At 35.3% G+C, this 14,227-nt stretch overlaps 1 pseudogene; it reads right to left on the bottom strand.

Moving 5' to 3' along the window:
• Positions 1-8,611: 8,611 nt before the first annotated feature.
• Positions 8,612-9,627, bottom strand: LOC101441810 (vomeronasal type-1 receptor 2-like; annotated as a pseudogene).
• Between the last annotated feature and the right edge of the window lie 4,600 nt (positions 9,628-14,227).

Consider the following 14,227-nt stretch of genomic DNA (forward strand, 5'->3'; position numbering starts at 1 on the left):
AGTCAAAAGTACAGCAATTGAAACATCCCAGAAGAAATAGAAGACATCAAAAAACCAATCAAAAGTACAGCAATTGAAACATCCGAAAGATGAAAAGCCCAGGAACAGATAGCTTCACAGGTGAATTTTACCATTCAAAGATTATCTAATATGAATCTTGCTTAAACTCTTCCAAAAAATTAAGCAGGAAAGAACACTACCAAACTCGTTCTATGAAGCCAACATCCCCCTAGTACAAAAACCATTGAAGATACTACAAAAAAAGGAAGGAAGGAAAGAAGGAAGGAAGGAAGGAAGGAAGGAAGGAAGGAAGGAAGGAAGGAAGGAAGGAAGGAAGGAAGGAAGGAAGGAAGGAAGGAAGGAAGGAAGGAAGGAAGGAAGGAAGGAAGGAAGGAGGGAAGGAAGGAAGGAAAAAAGAAAAGAAAATTACAGGTTAATAATTCTAATGAATATAGATACAAAAATCCTTGGCAAAATAACTGTAAATGGAATCCAAAAATACATTAAAAACAATTCTAAACCATGATCAAGTGCATCTTATCCCAGTTTTGCAAGGGTTGTTTAATACAAGAAAACAGATTAGTATAATAAACTACATGAATAAATTGAAGAACAATCACTTAATACTCTCCATTGATGTAGAAAAAGCATTTGACAAAATACAGTACCCTTTTTTGATAAAAACACCCCAAAACATAGGAATTGAAGGAAGCTTTCTCAGTATAGCAAAGTGCATATATGAAAAACCTACAGCTAGCATTGTACTCAAGGATGAATGATGTAAAGCTTTCCTGTTGAGATCAAGAACAAAACAAGGTTGCTCACTGTCACCCTATTTTTCAGTATTGTGCTAGACATTCTAGCTACAGCAATTAGGCTAAACAAAGAAATAAAAGGCACTGTGATGGTTAGTCTAATGTGTCAATTCAGCCAAGTAATTGTGCCCAGTTTTTTGGTCAAGTAAGCACTAAGCTAATTGTAATACAAGGACACTTATGGACTTTAGTCACCAGTGAGTTTACTTCATAGATAGCTGATTACATCTACATCAAAGAGATTGCTGGTAGGGTGGGGCAAGATGGCATCTGAGTGAGTATACCAAACAATTTCTCCTGCAAGGGAGCAGCCGAGTAGGGTTGGAATCTTGCCAGAGCGGGCTGTTTGAGGGCCTTGTAAGGCAAGAGGTGAATGGATATTGATCTGGAGAGACTGTGACAGAAGTAGTGCTTGCCAAAGGTAGAATTGCAGGTTACTAACACAGAGATCGGAAGTCGTGGGGAGGTGGGACCCTTCCTTCTAGGGTTGGTGGCCACTATGTTCCCTGAAAACTGTTGGTTGTGCAGCAGTGTCCCCAAGCACCACAATCCCCAGATGCATAGTCCCCGGTCAATGTCCCCTAAGCCCCATAGCCCACATTCCACAGACCTAGATACCCTGAGTCTGCAATATCCCAGACTTCCCTTTCCTGAGTCCAGTGCTCCCAGAGGTCCAGGATTAATCTAGCCCTCTGGTATTGGGCTGACTACATGAGTGGGAGGGATTTGGTGGGAGGTGCAGAGGGGCCAAATGAGTGCAGGTTCAATTTTCTAGTCCCCCCTCCACCTTTTTTTGGTTTGCCCTTGGAGGAACATACTAGCTGGCTTGGGGAGAGCCTGGGAGTAAAAGAGTGGTGAATCTGCTGAGAAAGCCCAATTTACCTAAATACCTGGAATAGGAAATTTGATCTGGGAGAAGGTAGAGTCAGAAAATCAACTAGCCCTCCTGTAGTACACCTGAGGGAGAGGGACTGTAGGAGGCACTTTCCAAGCTTCCAATAGTTTACTTGAGGTTCCTGGTGAGGTGTGGGTGCTCTCTCTCTGGAAATTAAAAATCACTGTTTTCTGTACTGGACCCACTTAAATCTCCTTCCAGTCCTCTCAGGCAGCTTTCCTGCTGCCCTGGGAGAGATGGAAGTGAGGAAGGGAGAAAGGAGGAATGTCAGATTCCTAAGCACTTTATTTAACTGCAAAGAGGATTCCTTGCTTGAAACTTTGTCTGGTATTTTGTTGATGTGTCTTCTTGTTTTTCCTTCCTCTTTATCCCCCTAAGGCCCTTTATTCTTTCTTTCTTTCTCTCTCTTTTTGCTTCTTCCAACTTTTGTCCCTTTTTCTTTTTTTCCTTTCTTTCTCTTCTTTTTAAATTTTTTTTTATATTAGGTGCTGCAGGAAGCACTTTGCATTTGCTGTATTTCCTCATCCTCCATTTCCTCTTTTCTGTGTATATTGATTTTAACCACCAACACTATACCCTTTCCTCTACATCTTTCTCTCCTCCATCATTTATTGTTTCTCTTACATTACACCTCTCTTTGTTTGGCCCCCAATTTTTCTGAGTTTTTATTTCTAATACCTTTGTTCTGTTTTCTGTCTTATATTTTACTCTTTATATTACTGGCCTTTCTTTTCTTTTTCCTTCTCTCCTGAATACAATGGCCTTTTAATTCATACTATATTGCTCCCCATATTCAGTTTACTGCCTCAATATAGGTACTCTTCTTTTCCTACTGTTATAACTCTACAGAAATTACATGAGTCTAATATCCATTCTCCTAGATCTCACATAGTTGCTCTGTTAATATTTACTATCAATATTACTATTATTCATTTTCTTTTCTTACTCCTTTTGCTTTCTCTGGCTCTAATATTTTCCTTCCAGTGAACTTAGCCAATAACAAGGAAATAGAACAAGAAGAACAAACTGACAAAGAGAAGACTTAACACACATGCAACAACTAATTAAACCCCAAACTAGACAAAGAAGCTAAGCAACTGATTAAACATGTCAAGATAAAATGATGACCAGACAGTAACAAAAAAACTACAAATCAAAGTAATAATCAGGAAAACATGCCCCAATTCAATGAACAAACAAAAAATCAGGAAGAGGAGCAGAACATTGAAAAAGTAATTTAAGCTCTCAAAACATATTAGGAATTGATTCGATGAAGTGAAGGCAGAGATTAAGAATATGAAGAAAACACTTGGAGAGAATACAAAGGAAAGTGCAATCATACACAAAAAGATAACAGATATGATGGTGATGAACAGCATAACTCAAGAAATCAAAAATACACTCTCAGCAAGTAACGGCAGACTCAAAGAGGCAGAGGAAAGAATTAGTGATGTGGAAGACAATACACCTGAATCAAACAGATAGTAGAATTAAGCAATATAAAAGTTAGAAAAAAGAAATCCAGCAGGGACTTAGAGACCTGAATGACAATGCAAAATGCACAAACATATGCCTCCCAGAAGGAGAAGAGAAGAGAAAGGGGACACAAGGGTCATTGTAGGAAATAATGGCTGAAAACTTCCCAAACCTATTGAGGGAGATGGATGGAATTGTCCAGGAAGCACAACACATCCCAATCAACATAAATCCCAACAGGTCTATCCTAAGACATATACTTGTCAAATTAACCATGCTCAAGACAAAGAAAAAATACTAAAAGAAGTAAGAGAAAAGAGAATCATCACCTACAAAGGAGGCTCCATAATATTAAGTGCTGATTTCACATCTGAAACCATGGAGGCAAGAAGGTAGTGGTATAACATAGTCAAGGTACTAAAAGAAAAGAATTTCCAACCAAGAATACTCTATCCAACAAAGTTAGAACTAGAAAATGATGGAGAGTTCAAAATATTCACAGAGAAACTGAAACTAAGAGAGTATGCCAACCAGAATCCTGCCCTTCAAGAAATACTAAAGGAAGTTCTGCAGGAAGAAAGAAGAAAACAAGAGAGACAGAGTTGTAATAGAGTGTAAGAGCAACTAAAAAGACAAAAAGAGAAAAAAAAATGAAACAAAATATGACAAACACAAATCCAAAGAAAATATGGCTAATATAAATAATTCCATGAGAGTAATAACACCGAATGTCAATGGATTAATCTCACCTGTCAAGAGACTCAGACTGGAAGATTAGATAAGGAAATATGATCCATTTATATGTTGTCTACAAGAAATGCATCTTAGACCCAGAGTTTCAAGGAGATTGAAAGTGAATGGCTGGAAAATAATCTCACAAGCAAACAATAAACAAAAAAGGGCAGGTGTAGCTATGTTACTATCAGACAAAATAGACTTTAAATGCAAAACAATTCTGAGACACAATGATGGACAATACATATTAGTAAAAGGGATAATCTTTCAAGAGAAAGAACAATCATAAACATGTATGCCCCTAATATGTATGCCTCCAAATACATGAGGCAAACACTGGGAAAACTAAGTGAAGGAATAGATGCCTCTACAATTATAGTAGTGAACTTTAATACACCACTATTAATTTTGGACAGAATATCTCAAAAGAGAATCAATAAAGAAACAAAAACTTTGAACAGTATATTAGAGGATGTGGACCTAATAGACATGCAGAACATTACACTCAAATGCAGCAGGATGTACATTTTTCTCAAGAGCACATGGATCATTCTCCAAGATAGACCACATGCTAGGCCATAGAGAAAGAATCAATGAATTCAGAAAAAAAATTGAAATCATACAAAATAATTTCTCTGACCACAGTGGAATGAAGCTCGAAGTCTGCAAGGGCCAGAGACCCAGATGTAGCAACAATATATGGAAGATAGACAACACACTCTTAAAAAAACAGTGGGTCAAGGAGGAAATCTCAAAAGAAATTAATATCTACATTGAAACTAATGAAAATGACAGCACAACATATCAAAACTTATGGGATGCAGCAAAAGCAGTACAGAGAGGGAAATTTATAGCCATAAATACATACACAAAAAAGAAGAGCTAAAATTGAAGATCCAGCTGCACACTTGGAGGAATTAGTAAAAAAACAACAAACTAAAGGAAGAAGAAAGAAGAAAGAATAAACAAAATCAAGAGCTGGTTCTTTGAGAAGATCAAAAAAATTGACAAACCCTTAGCTAGACTAACAAAGAAAAAAAGAGAAGATGCAAATACACAAAATAAGAAATGAGAAAGGAGATATTGCCACTGATCCCACAGAAATAAAGACTAGTATAAGTGGATACTTTGAAAAACTATATGCCAAAAAGAAGGACAATTTAGAGGAAATGGAAATTCCTAGAAACACATAAGCAGCCTACATTGACGAAAGAAGAAATTGACTATCTCAACAAACCAATCACAAGTAAAGATATAGAATCAGTCATTAAAAACCTCCCAACTAAGAAGAGCCTGGGGCCAGACAGCCTCACAGGTGAATTCTACCAAGCATTCCAGAAAGAACTAACACCAGTCTTGCTTAAACTCTTCCAAAAATTGAAACAGAAGGAACATTGTCAAACTCATTCTATGATGCCAATATTACTCGAGTACCAGAGCCAAACAAAAACACCGCAAGAAAGGAAAATTACAGAATGATCTCTCTAATGAACATAGATCAGAAAATCCTGAACAAAATATTTGTTATTTGTATTCAACAACGCATTAAATGATTTATACACCATGACCAAATGGGATTCATTCCTGGTATGCAAGGATGTTTCAACATAAGAAAATCAATCAATATAATACACCATATAAACAGATTGAAGAGAAAAAATCAGACGGTCATATCTATAGATGCAGAAAAAGCATTTGCCAAAATGCAACACTCTTTCTTGATAAAAACACTGCAAAAGATTGGAACAGAAGGAAACTTTCTGAACATTATAAAGAGTATATATGAAAAACCCACAGCTAACATCATTTAAAATAGTGAAATCCTAAAATTTTTCCCTCTAAGATCAAGAACAAGACAAGGATTCACACTGTCACCCCATTCTATTTAACATAGTTTTAGAAGTACTTGCTTGAGCACTAAGGCAAGAACCAGACATAAAAGGCATCCAAATTGGAAAGGAAGAAGTGAAAATTTCACTACTTGTTGATGACATGATCCTATGCATAGAAAACCCTGAGAAGTCTACCACAAAACTTCTGGAACTTATAAATTATTTTAGTAAATTTGCAGGTTATAAAATCAATGCTCAGAAAAGCAGACTTGGCCCAATGGATAGGGCATCCACCTACCACATGGGAGGTCTGCGGTTCAAACCTCGGGCCTCCTTGACCCATGTGGAGCTGGCCCATGCGCAGTGCTGATGCTCACAAGGAGTGCTGTGCCATGCAGGGGTGTCCCAGCATAGGGACCTCACGCACAAGGAGTGCACCCAGTAAGGAGAGTCACCCAGTGCGAAAGAAAATGCAGCCTGCCCAGGAATGGTGCCGCACACATGGAGAGTTGACACAACAAGATGATGCAACAAAAAGAAACACAGATTCCCATGCCACTTACAACAACAGAAGCAGACAAAAGCAAGAACACACAGCAAATAGACACAGAGAAGAGACAACTGGGGGGGAGGGGAGAGAAATAAATAAATAAATAAATAAATCTTAAAAAAAATCAATGCTCAAAAATCAGTAGCATTTCTGTACACCAATAATGTGCAATCTGAGGAGGCAATCAAGAAACAAATACCATTTGCAATAGCAAATAAAATAATCAAATACCTAAGAATAAATTTAACTAAAGATGTAAAAGACCTATACACAGAAAACTATACAACACTGTTCAAGGAAATCAAAGAAGACCTAAATAAATGGAAGAAAATACCTTGTTCATGGATAGGAAAACTAAACATTAAGATGTCTATCCTACCGAAACTAATCTACAGATTCAATGCAATCCCAATAAAAATTAACATGGCATTCTTCAATGAACTAGAGAATCTAACGATGAAATTTATTTGGAAAGGGAAGAGGCCCCGAATAGCCAAAGACATTGAAAAAGAAAAATGAAATAGGAGGAATCACACTATCCAACTTCAAAACATACTACAAAGCTTCAGTAGTGAAAAAGGCATGGCATAGGCACAAGGATAGACTAACTGACCAATGGAACTGAATTGAAAGTTCTGATATAGATCCTCATATATACAGCCATAAGGTATTTGACAAGGCCACCAAACCCTCTCAACTGGGAGAGAATGGCATCTTCTAAAAATGATGCCTGGAGAACTGGATATACATATATAAAATAATGAAAGAGTATCAAAGACCTAAATATAAGAGACAAGACCATAAAGACCTTGGAAAGCAACATAGGGAAAAAAGATGTTAGGGAGATGGAAGAAGATATGATGTGGGGGCACTTTCAGGACTTGGAGTTGTCCTGGGTGGTACTGCAGGAACAGATTCTGCACATTGTATGTCCTGCCATGGCCCACTGGGTGGACTGTGGGAAAGTGTAAACTACAATGTAAACCACTATCCATGTGGTGCAGTAGTGTTCCAAAATGTATTCACCAAATGCAATGACTGTGCCACGATGATGATGATAAAGGTTGTTGATGAGGGAGGAGTGGGGTGAAGGGGTGAGGTGTATATGGGGACCTCATTTTTTTTTAATGTAACATTTAAAAAAATGAATAAAAAACAAAACCAAAAGAAAAACAAAGAAATTGCTGTCAGCAATGAGTGATGCTTTATACAAACAGTTGAATGTCTCAAAAGGCGAAATGATTTCAGCATTCAGAGAGAATTTCCCAGCTTGTCTTTGGACATTCAACTTCTCCCAGAAACTCATCAAGGACCTTCACTGAACTTTCACTGGAAACCCTGCTTACAGCCTGCCTGTGGAACCTGGACTTATGCAATCCCATGGTCACATGAGAGACTCATAAAATTGCATACCATTGAAAGAAATCTCCTATTAATTCTGTTTCCCTAGAGAACCCTGACTAAAACAGGCACCCAAATAGAAAAGGAAGTAAAATTTTCACTATTCACTGATGATGTGATCCTATATCTATAATCTCCTGAAAAATCCACACCAAAACTTCTAGAACTAATCGATGAGTTTTGCAAAGTGGCAAGATACAAGATGAATATGCAAAAATGAAAAGCTTTTCTATATACTACTGATGTGCATACTGAGGAATAATTTAAAAAAACCTTCCTCTTATAATAACTAAAACAATCAAATATTTCAGAATAAACTAAACAAAGGGCACTAAGTATTTATATCCAGAGAACTACAAAATATTGCTAAAAGAAACTGAAGAAGAATTAAATAAATGGAAGGATATTCCATGTTCATGGATTGGAAGACTATTTTTAAGATGACAGTTCTACTGAAACAGATTTACAGATTCAATGGAATGCCAGTAAAAATCTCAACAGGCTTTTTTGCAGAAATGGAAAAAAAGGGACCCAAAAATCCAAAAAGATCTTTAAAAAGAGAAAAGAGTTGAGGACTCACACTTCTGGACATTAAAGCATATTACTTAGCTACAGTGGTTAAAACAGCATGGTACTAGATAAAGACAGACACATTGTCCAATGAAATTGAATCAAGAATTCAGAAGTAGAATCTCACATCTACGGTTAAGTGATTTTTTTTTCAGAATGATCTGTTTTATTATTGTCTAGAGACTGGTTATCTGGATTGCAACATTTAACAAAATATAATCAGAATAAATAGTTACATAAGAACTATATACTATTTTATTTATTACTGTTCCAATTATTTAATATCTATCATTGGGGAAAAACCTCAGTCTGTCTGGTTCACCTCTCTGAAATGAGACTAGCTCATAATTGGGCTTAAGATGCAGTGAGAGATGAGTCCATCAATGACTGAATATGGTGTAGAACAGACAGTATATTTTTTTCTGACGAAGTGAGGGAATCGTGCATTCCTTATATGGCAGAAACCACAGAGCCTGAATGCAAAGGAGTCCCAGCTCTTGAGAATAAAGGGACTGATTGTTGGGAGACAGGCATTAATTAGTGTAGAGATGAGTGCCAGCCACAAACTGGAATTATCAGAGAGAGCCAAATAAACATAAATGATGGAGGAGAGGGCATAAAGAGATACAAGCTACTAACCAGGGCCAGGATGCTTTGAGTGGTTCTATTCTCATTGAAAGATCTTGGGGAGAGGTTGTTCCTACAAATGTGTTAGACTTGTTGCTTGTGCCTGTACAGCATGAAAACTATGGAGCCACTGGCCAAGATCATTAGTCCCAAACACATACCATCATGGAAAGATAATAATGCTATATACAGTGATCTTTCAACTTTGTCACCAAGTGGAGAACAGTATCCCAAGTCATTTTTCAGTGTGATGTTTTTGTTACTCCATTTGCTACTTACATATATAGGAAAAATCATATTTATAAGTATGTGCAGTATCCAGCAGAGGACAATGGAGGGGCCAGTATACTTTTAGAATTTCCTTTTAAGCTCTGCCCACCTGGAGTCAGAGGGCTGATGGTGATAGCCTGGAAGACACTCAAGAGGCAGGTTGGTGCCAATGGACATGCCCCTGCCCATTCTTTGTACATACAAAGCGAGTTAGCATTCAATATAATTGAGGAGATGTTTCATCTCAAAAGCTGCCATAGTGTCTGGGATTCCTTTAGAAAGAATAACTAAAATATTGGCTCCTGACAGGTGCCTGATAATCATATCTGTAGCACTTAACTGGCTTCCACTGAACTAAAGGAAGATATAACCACACAAGAGTGAGAAGTTCCCCAGGATTCCAATGACTATCTGGAATAGAAAGACCATTCTTATTTTCAAATACATGACAATCATTCTGTCACTTTCTAGAACTCACTATTCAAATTCAGGAGCAGAGAAGTCTGCATTCTGCATGGAACATGAGTTGTGGGCTATATTTTCATGGAAAAAGAAATTTTAAAAATATCCACTTAACAGGACGTCCACCTGATAATTAATTTCTAATATATATTTTCTTTTGGTTAAGGGATTCTCCAAGTTTTACGCATTTCTTTTATAACACAATATTTGTTTTGTTTTTGTTTTTGTTTTTTGCATTTCCCTTTTCATTTTTTATTGAAATTGTGCTGTAATATATATATCTCAGTTTTAAGGTGATGTATACAAATCCCTGTAGTTATACGTTAGATACACTGAAAATTATTTATCCCAGGAAAACTTCTGTTGTATAATCATAGGTATACTGGATAATTTTCAATAATATTTCAAACTGGATTTTGAATTTGTACTAAGAGTCTATGTATCACTTTCTCTTTTTTTATTTTTAATTGTCTTTTATTTTAAAAGATACATAGATCACAAAAAATATTGACCAGGCTGTGAAGCCCTCCTAGCTGGGCCAGAACAGTTTATTCAACAAATGATGCTGGGGAAGCTGGCTATCCATATTCAAAAGAAGGAAAGAAGACCCATATCTCACACCTTATTTAAAAATTAACTCTAAATATATCAAAGACATAAATATAAAAGTGACAGACATAAAACTCCTTGGAGAAGAAAATGTAGGAAAACATTTTCAAGATCTTGTAGTATGCAATACTTTCCTAAACCCTACACCCAGACAGTGAGAAACAAAAGGAAAAATAGATAAATGTTGACTTCCTCAAAATTAAATACTTTTACACCTCAAAGGACTTTGTCAAAAGAGTAAAAAGGCAGCTAATTCATTGGGAGAAAATATTTGACAATCACATATCTGATACAGATTTAATATCCATGATATAAAAGGTGATCACATAACTCAACAATAAAAAGTCACACTATCCAATTAAAAAACTGGCCAAGACTTGAAAAGACAATCAAATGGCAAAGAAACACATGGAAAAAAAGTTCAACATCACTAGTGATTAGGGAAATGCAAATCAAAACTATAATGAGGTAGCATTTCACACCTGTTAGACTGTCTGCCATTAAAATGTCAGAAAACTGTAAATGTTGGAGAGGATGTGGAGAAATAGGAATGCTTATTCAGTGTTGGTGTATGTAGAATGGTACAGCCACTTTGGAGGACTCTTTGAATATAGACTTGCCATGGAACCCGTGAATACCATTAGTAGGTACATACCCAGAAGAACTGAGAGCAGAGACACAAACAGACATCAGCACACCAATGTTCATAGCACCATGATTCATGATTGCCAAAAATTGGGAACTACCCAGGTGTCTATCAACTGATTAATGGATAAGTAAATTGTGATGTATACATATGATGGAATGTTATGCAGTGATAAGAAGAAATGAAATTGTGAAGCATCTAGGAACATGGATGAACTTGGTGAACATTATATTGAGTGAAAAAAGCCAGACACAGAAGGACAAATACTGTATAATTGTGCTATTATGAACTAAATATGTGTGTAAAATCATTGAGTTAATAATTAGAATATAGATGACCAGAAAATAGAAGGAGGGTAAAGAAAGGGAATCTAAAGGTTAATTTGTACAGAATTGGAAAAATGTTGTTTGTACATCTTTGGAAATGAATAGAAATGGTTAAAGTATATATGAATATACTTTATATATAAAGTATATATGTTATATATATATATTTATATAAAGTATATATGTTATAGCAATGCTGTTGTGAGGGTATGACAGTGGTGGAAACGGAAATCTAAAGTCATGCGTATTCCTAGATGGAAAGTCAAAAGACTGTAACATAGGCTGAATAAGATAGTAAAACCTCATATAAAACATGAATACACACAATATTGCATAAATAAGAATTTTTACAAAATATAAATTCAAATTTACTACAAAGAAGGCAAAAGAATAGCAGCTGTGTGTGACAGGGGAAGCATAGAGATTGAGAGATGATGAGTTATGGTTGTTATTTTGCTCTGTTATTATTACTACTGGAATAATGAAAGTGTTCTAAGAATGATTGAAGTAATGAAAGCACAAATATGTGATTATACTTGAGTTAAGGTTTGGCCCAGTCCAGTCAGGATGGTTCTTAAACCTATTACTGGAATTCTTTATAAATGGAAAGAAATTCAGACAGAGAGAGACAAAATCACAGATGGAGAAGCCAGAAGCTGAATATGAATAGAACCCGGAAGAGGAGATACCAGGAGATGACAACATGTGCCTTGCCCTGTGACAAGATAAGAACGAAAAATTGCCAGAAACCAGTCCCAAAATGCCACAGAAAGCATTGTCTTGATGATGCCTTGATTTAGACTTTTTACCATTCTAAAACCATGACCAAATAAATTCCCATTGTTTAACCTGAAAAAAAAATGTGATTACACCAAATATCATTGGTTGTACACTATGGATGGATTTATGTTTTATTAATATGTAACAATAAAATTGATTTGTTGAGAAAAAATTGAAATAGTGGTGAATAGATGGAGGAAGGAATATTTTTAGGGCACTGAAACTATTCTGTATGATACCATAATCGTGGAAATATGACCTTATACATCTGTGAAAACCAAGAGAATTACACAACATAAATAGATTGAACCATAATAAAAATGAGAGACTTTAAATATATCAATAGCTATTCATCAATTATAACAAATGTACCACACACACTAATGCAAAAATGTTAGTTATAGAAGAAACTGTTCAGTTTTTCTTTACACCTAAAACTACTCTAAAATAGTCTATTAAATAAGTAAATAACTAACTAAATAAGTAAACAAATAAAATAAAACCAGGAACTTTTGTTTTACATAAATATGAGTTCGATTCCACCCTTGTTGTTCTCTATCTATATGATTAAGAAAAATTGCTTAGTATCAGTGAGCCTCACTTTACTTAGAAATTAAATGAAATAATCATGGTCAAAAGAATTGTAGAGATTTAAGTGTTAGCATGTCAAGTTTCTATTACAATGACTTTAAAATTGTTATGTACACCAAAGATGCCAGGTAAATTTCTCCTTTGCTTTGCTTATGTCATTAAAATTAAAGATGAAAATTAGAGGGACTATTTTCTTTTCTACAATCTAATGTCTTAGAGAATGATGTTTATTCTGGCATGTAGATCACAATTTTATATACAATTAGTATTCATTATGTATATGATAAATTGGCTGAATTACACATACATTACCACCATTACCACATAAAATGTTCACCATTTAAAAATAAATATTTTATTTTAGAATAATTTTAGATATATAAAAAGTTGCAAATATACTAGAGTGTGCCCATATGCTCTATACTTAATCACTTATTAGTATTTATTATTATCATCCCACAAGAATATGGCACATTTGTCAAAACTAATTAACAAATGCTAATACATTATTATAAAATACAATACATAATTTATTCATATTTCCTTAGTTTTGTCCTTACATTCATTTTCTAAACCAGAATTCTATCCTGGATAATGTCTTACATTTAGCTACCAAGTTTCTTTAGGACTCTCTAGATAGTGACAATTTATCTGACTTTCTTTGTTCTTGATGACCTAGATAGTACTACAGAGGAATGAACAAATCTTCTGGACATTATAAATCACCTGGGGTTTTCTGATAGTTTGGCCGTGATCTGATTGGTATTGTGAAACTTTGGAAGGAAGATCACAAAAGGAAAATTCCATTTCATCACATTGTATCAAAAGTGTATACTATCAGCCTACTTATTAGTGATGTTAACCTTGATCACCTGGCTGAGGTAGTATTTGCCAGGTTTCTCCACTATAAAGTTACTCTTTCTACCAACTCTTTCCATACTGAACTTTTTGGAAGATGGTGGCTATATATATTCTATACTAAAAAGTGGAGAGTTGTGCTCTACTTCCTTGGAATTGTAGTTTCTGCATAAACCATTTGGAATTGTTCTGTATAGGAGATTTGTCTATTTTACCCCTTTACTTTTTTATTGACTCACTTGTTTATAACAGTATGGACTCATGGATATTAATTACTAGTGTAGGTTAATGTTCAATACTGTACTATTTAATTTATTGCATATATTTTTCCATCCTCGGTCATTGAGATATATTTCAACTGGGTATCCATGTCTCTTTGATATATCTTCATCACTGTGCATATGTGTACTTGTTGTTTTTTATTGGATATAAAAATAATTCTTCCTTACTTTCTGGCTAAAATGTGCTCCAGTTCATCTTTTACATTTCTTGTAACAGCCCTAAAATCAAGCAAACTCCCAGGAGACCAAGATTTCTGCACTGGATGAGCATGTATTTTTATTATAGTCAAGAAGTATAATTTAGGGCCAAATTAATGCCTTCAATTTTAAAAATAGATCGCATATTTTCCCATATTCTAAGAAGACCAGTTGAAGATTGATCTCTTTATTACATCTTGTTCATGTTTCTTAATCGGAAGGAAAGAGACCTCAGGGAATGATCTTTCTAGACTCAGATATTCTGTCTCATTCATGTTAAATAAATGTCCAGGGAAAGCAAAAGG

The sequence above is a fragment of the Dasypus novemcinctus genome, chromosome 10, assembly GCF_030445035.2.
Source record: "Dasypus novemcinctus isolate mDasNov1 chromosome 10, mDasNov1.1.hap2, whole genome shotgun sequence".
Taxonomy (NCBI): domain Eukaryota; kingdom Metazoa; phylum Chordata; class Mammalia; order Cingulata; family Dasypodidae; genus Dasypus; species Dasypus novemcinctus.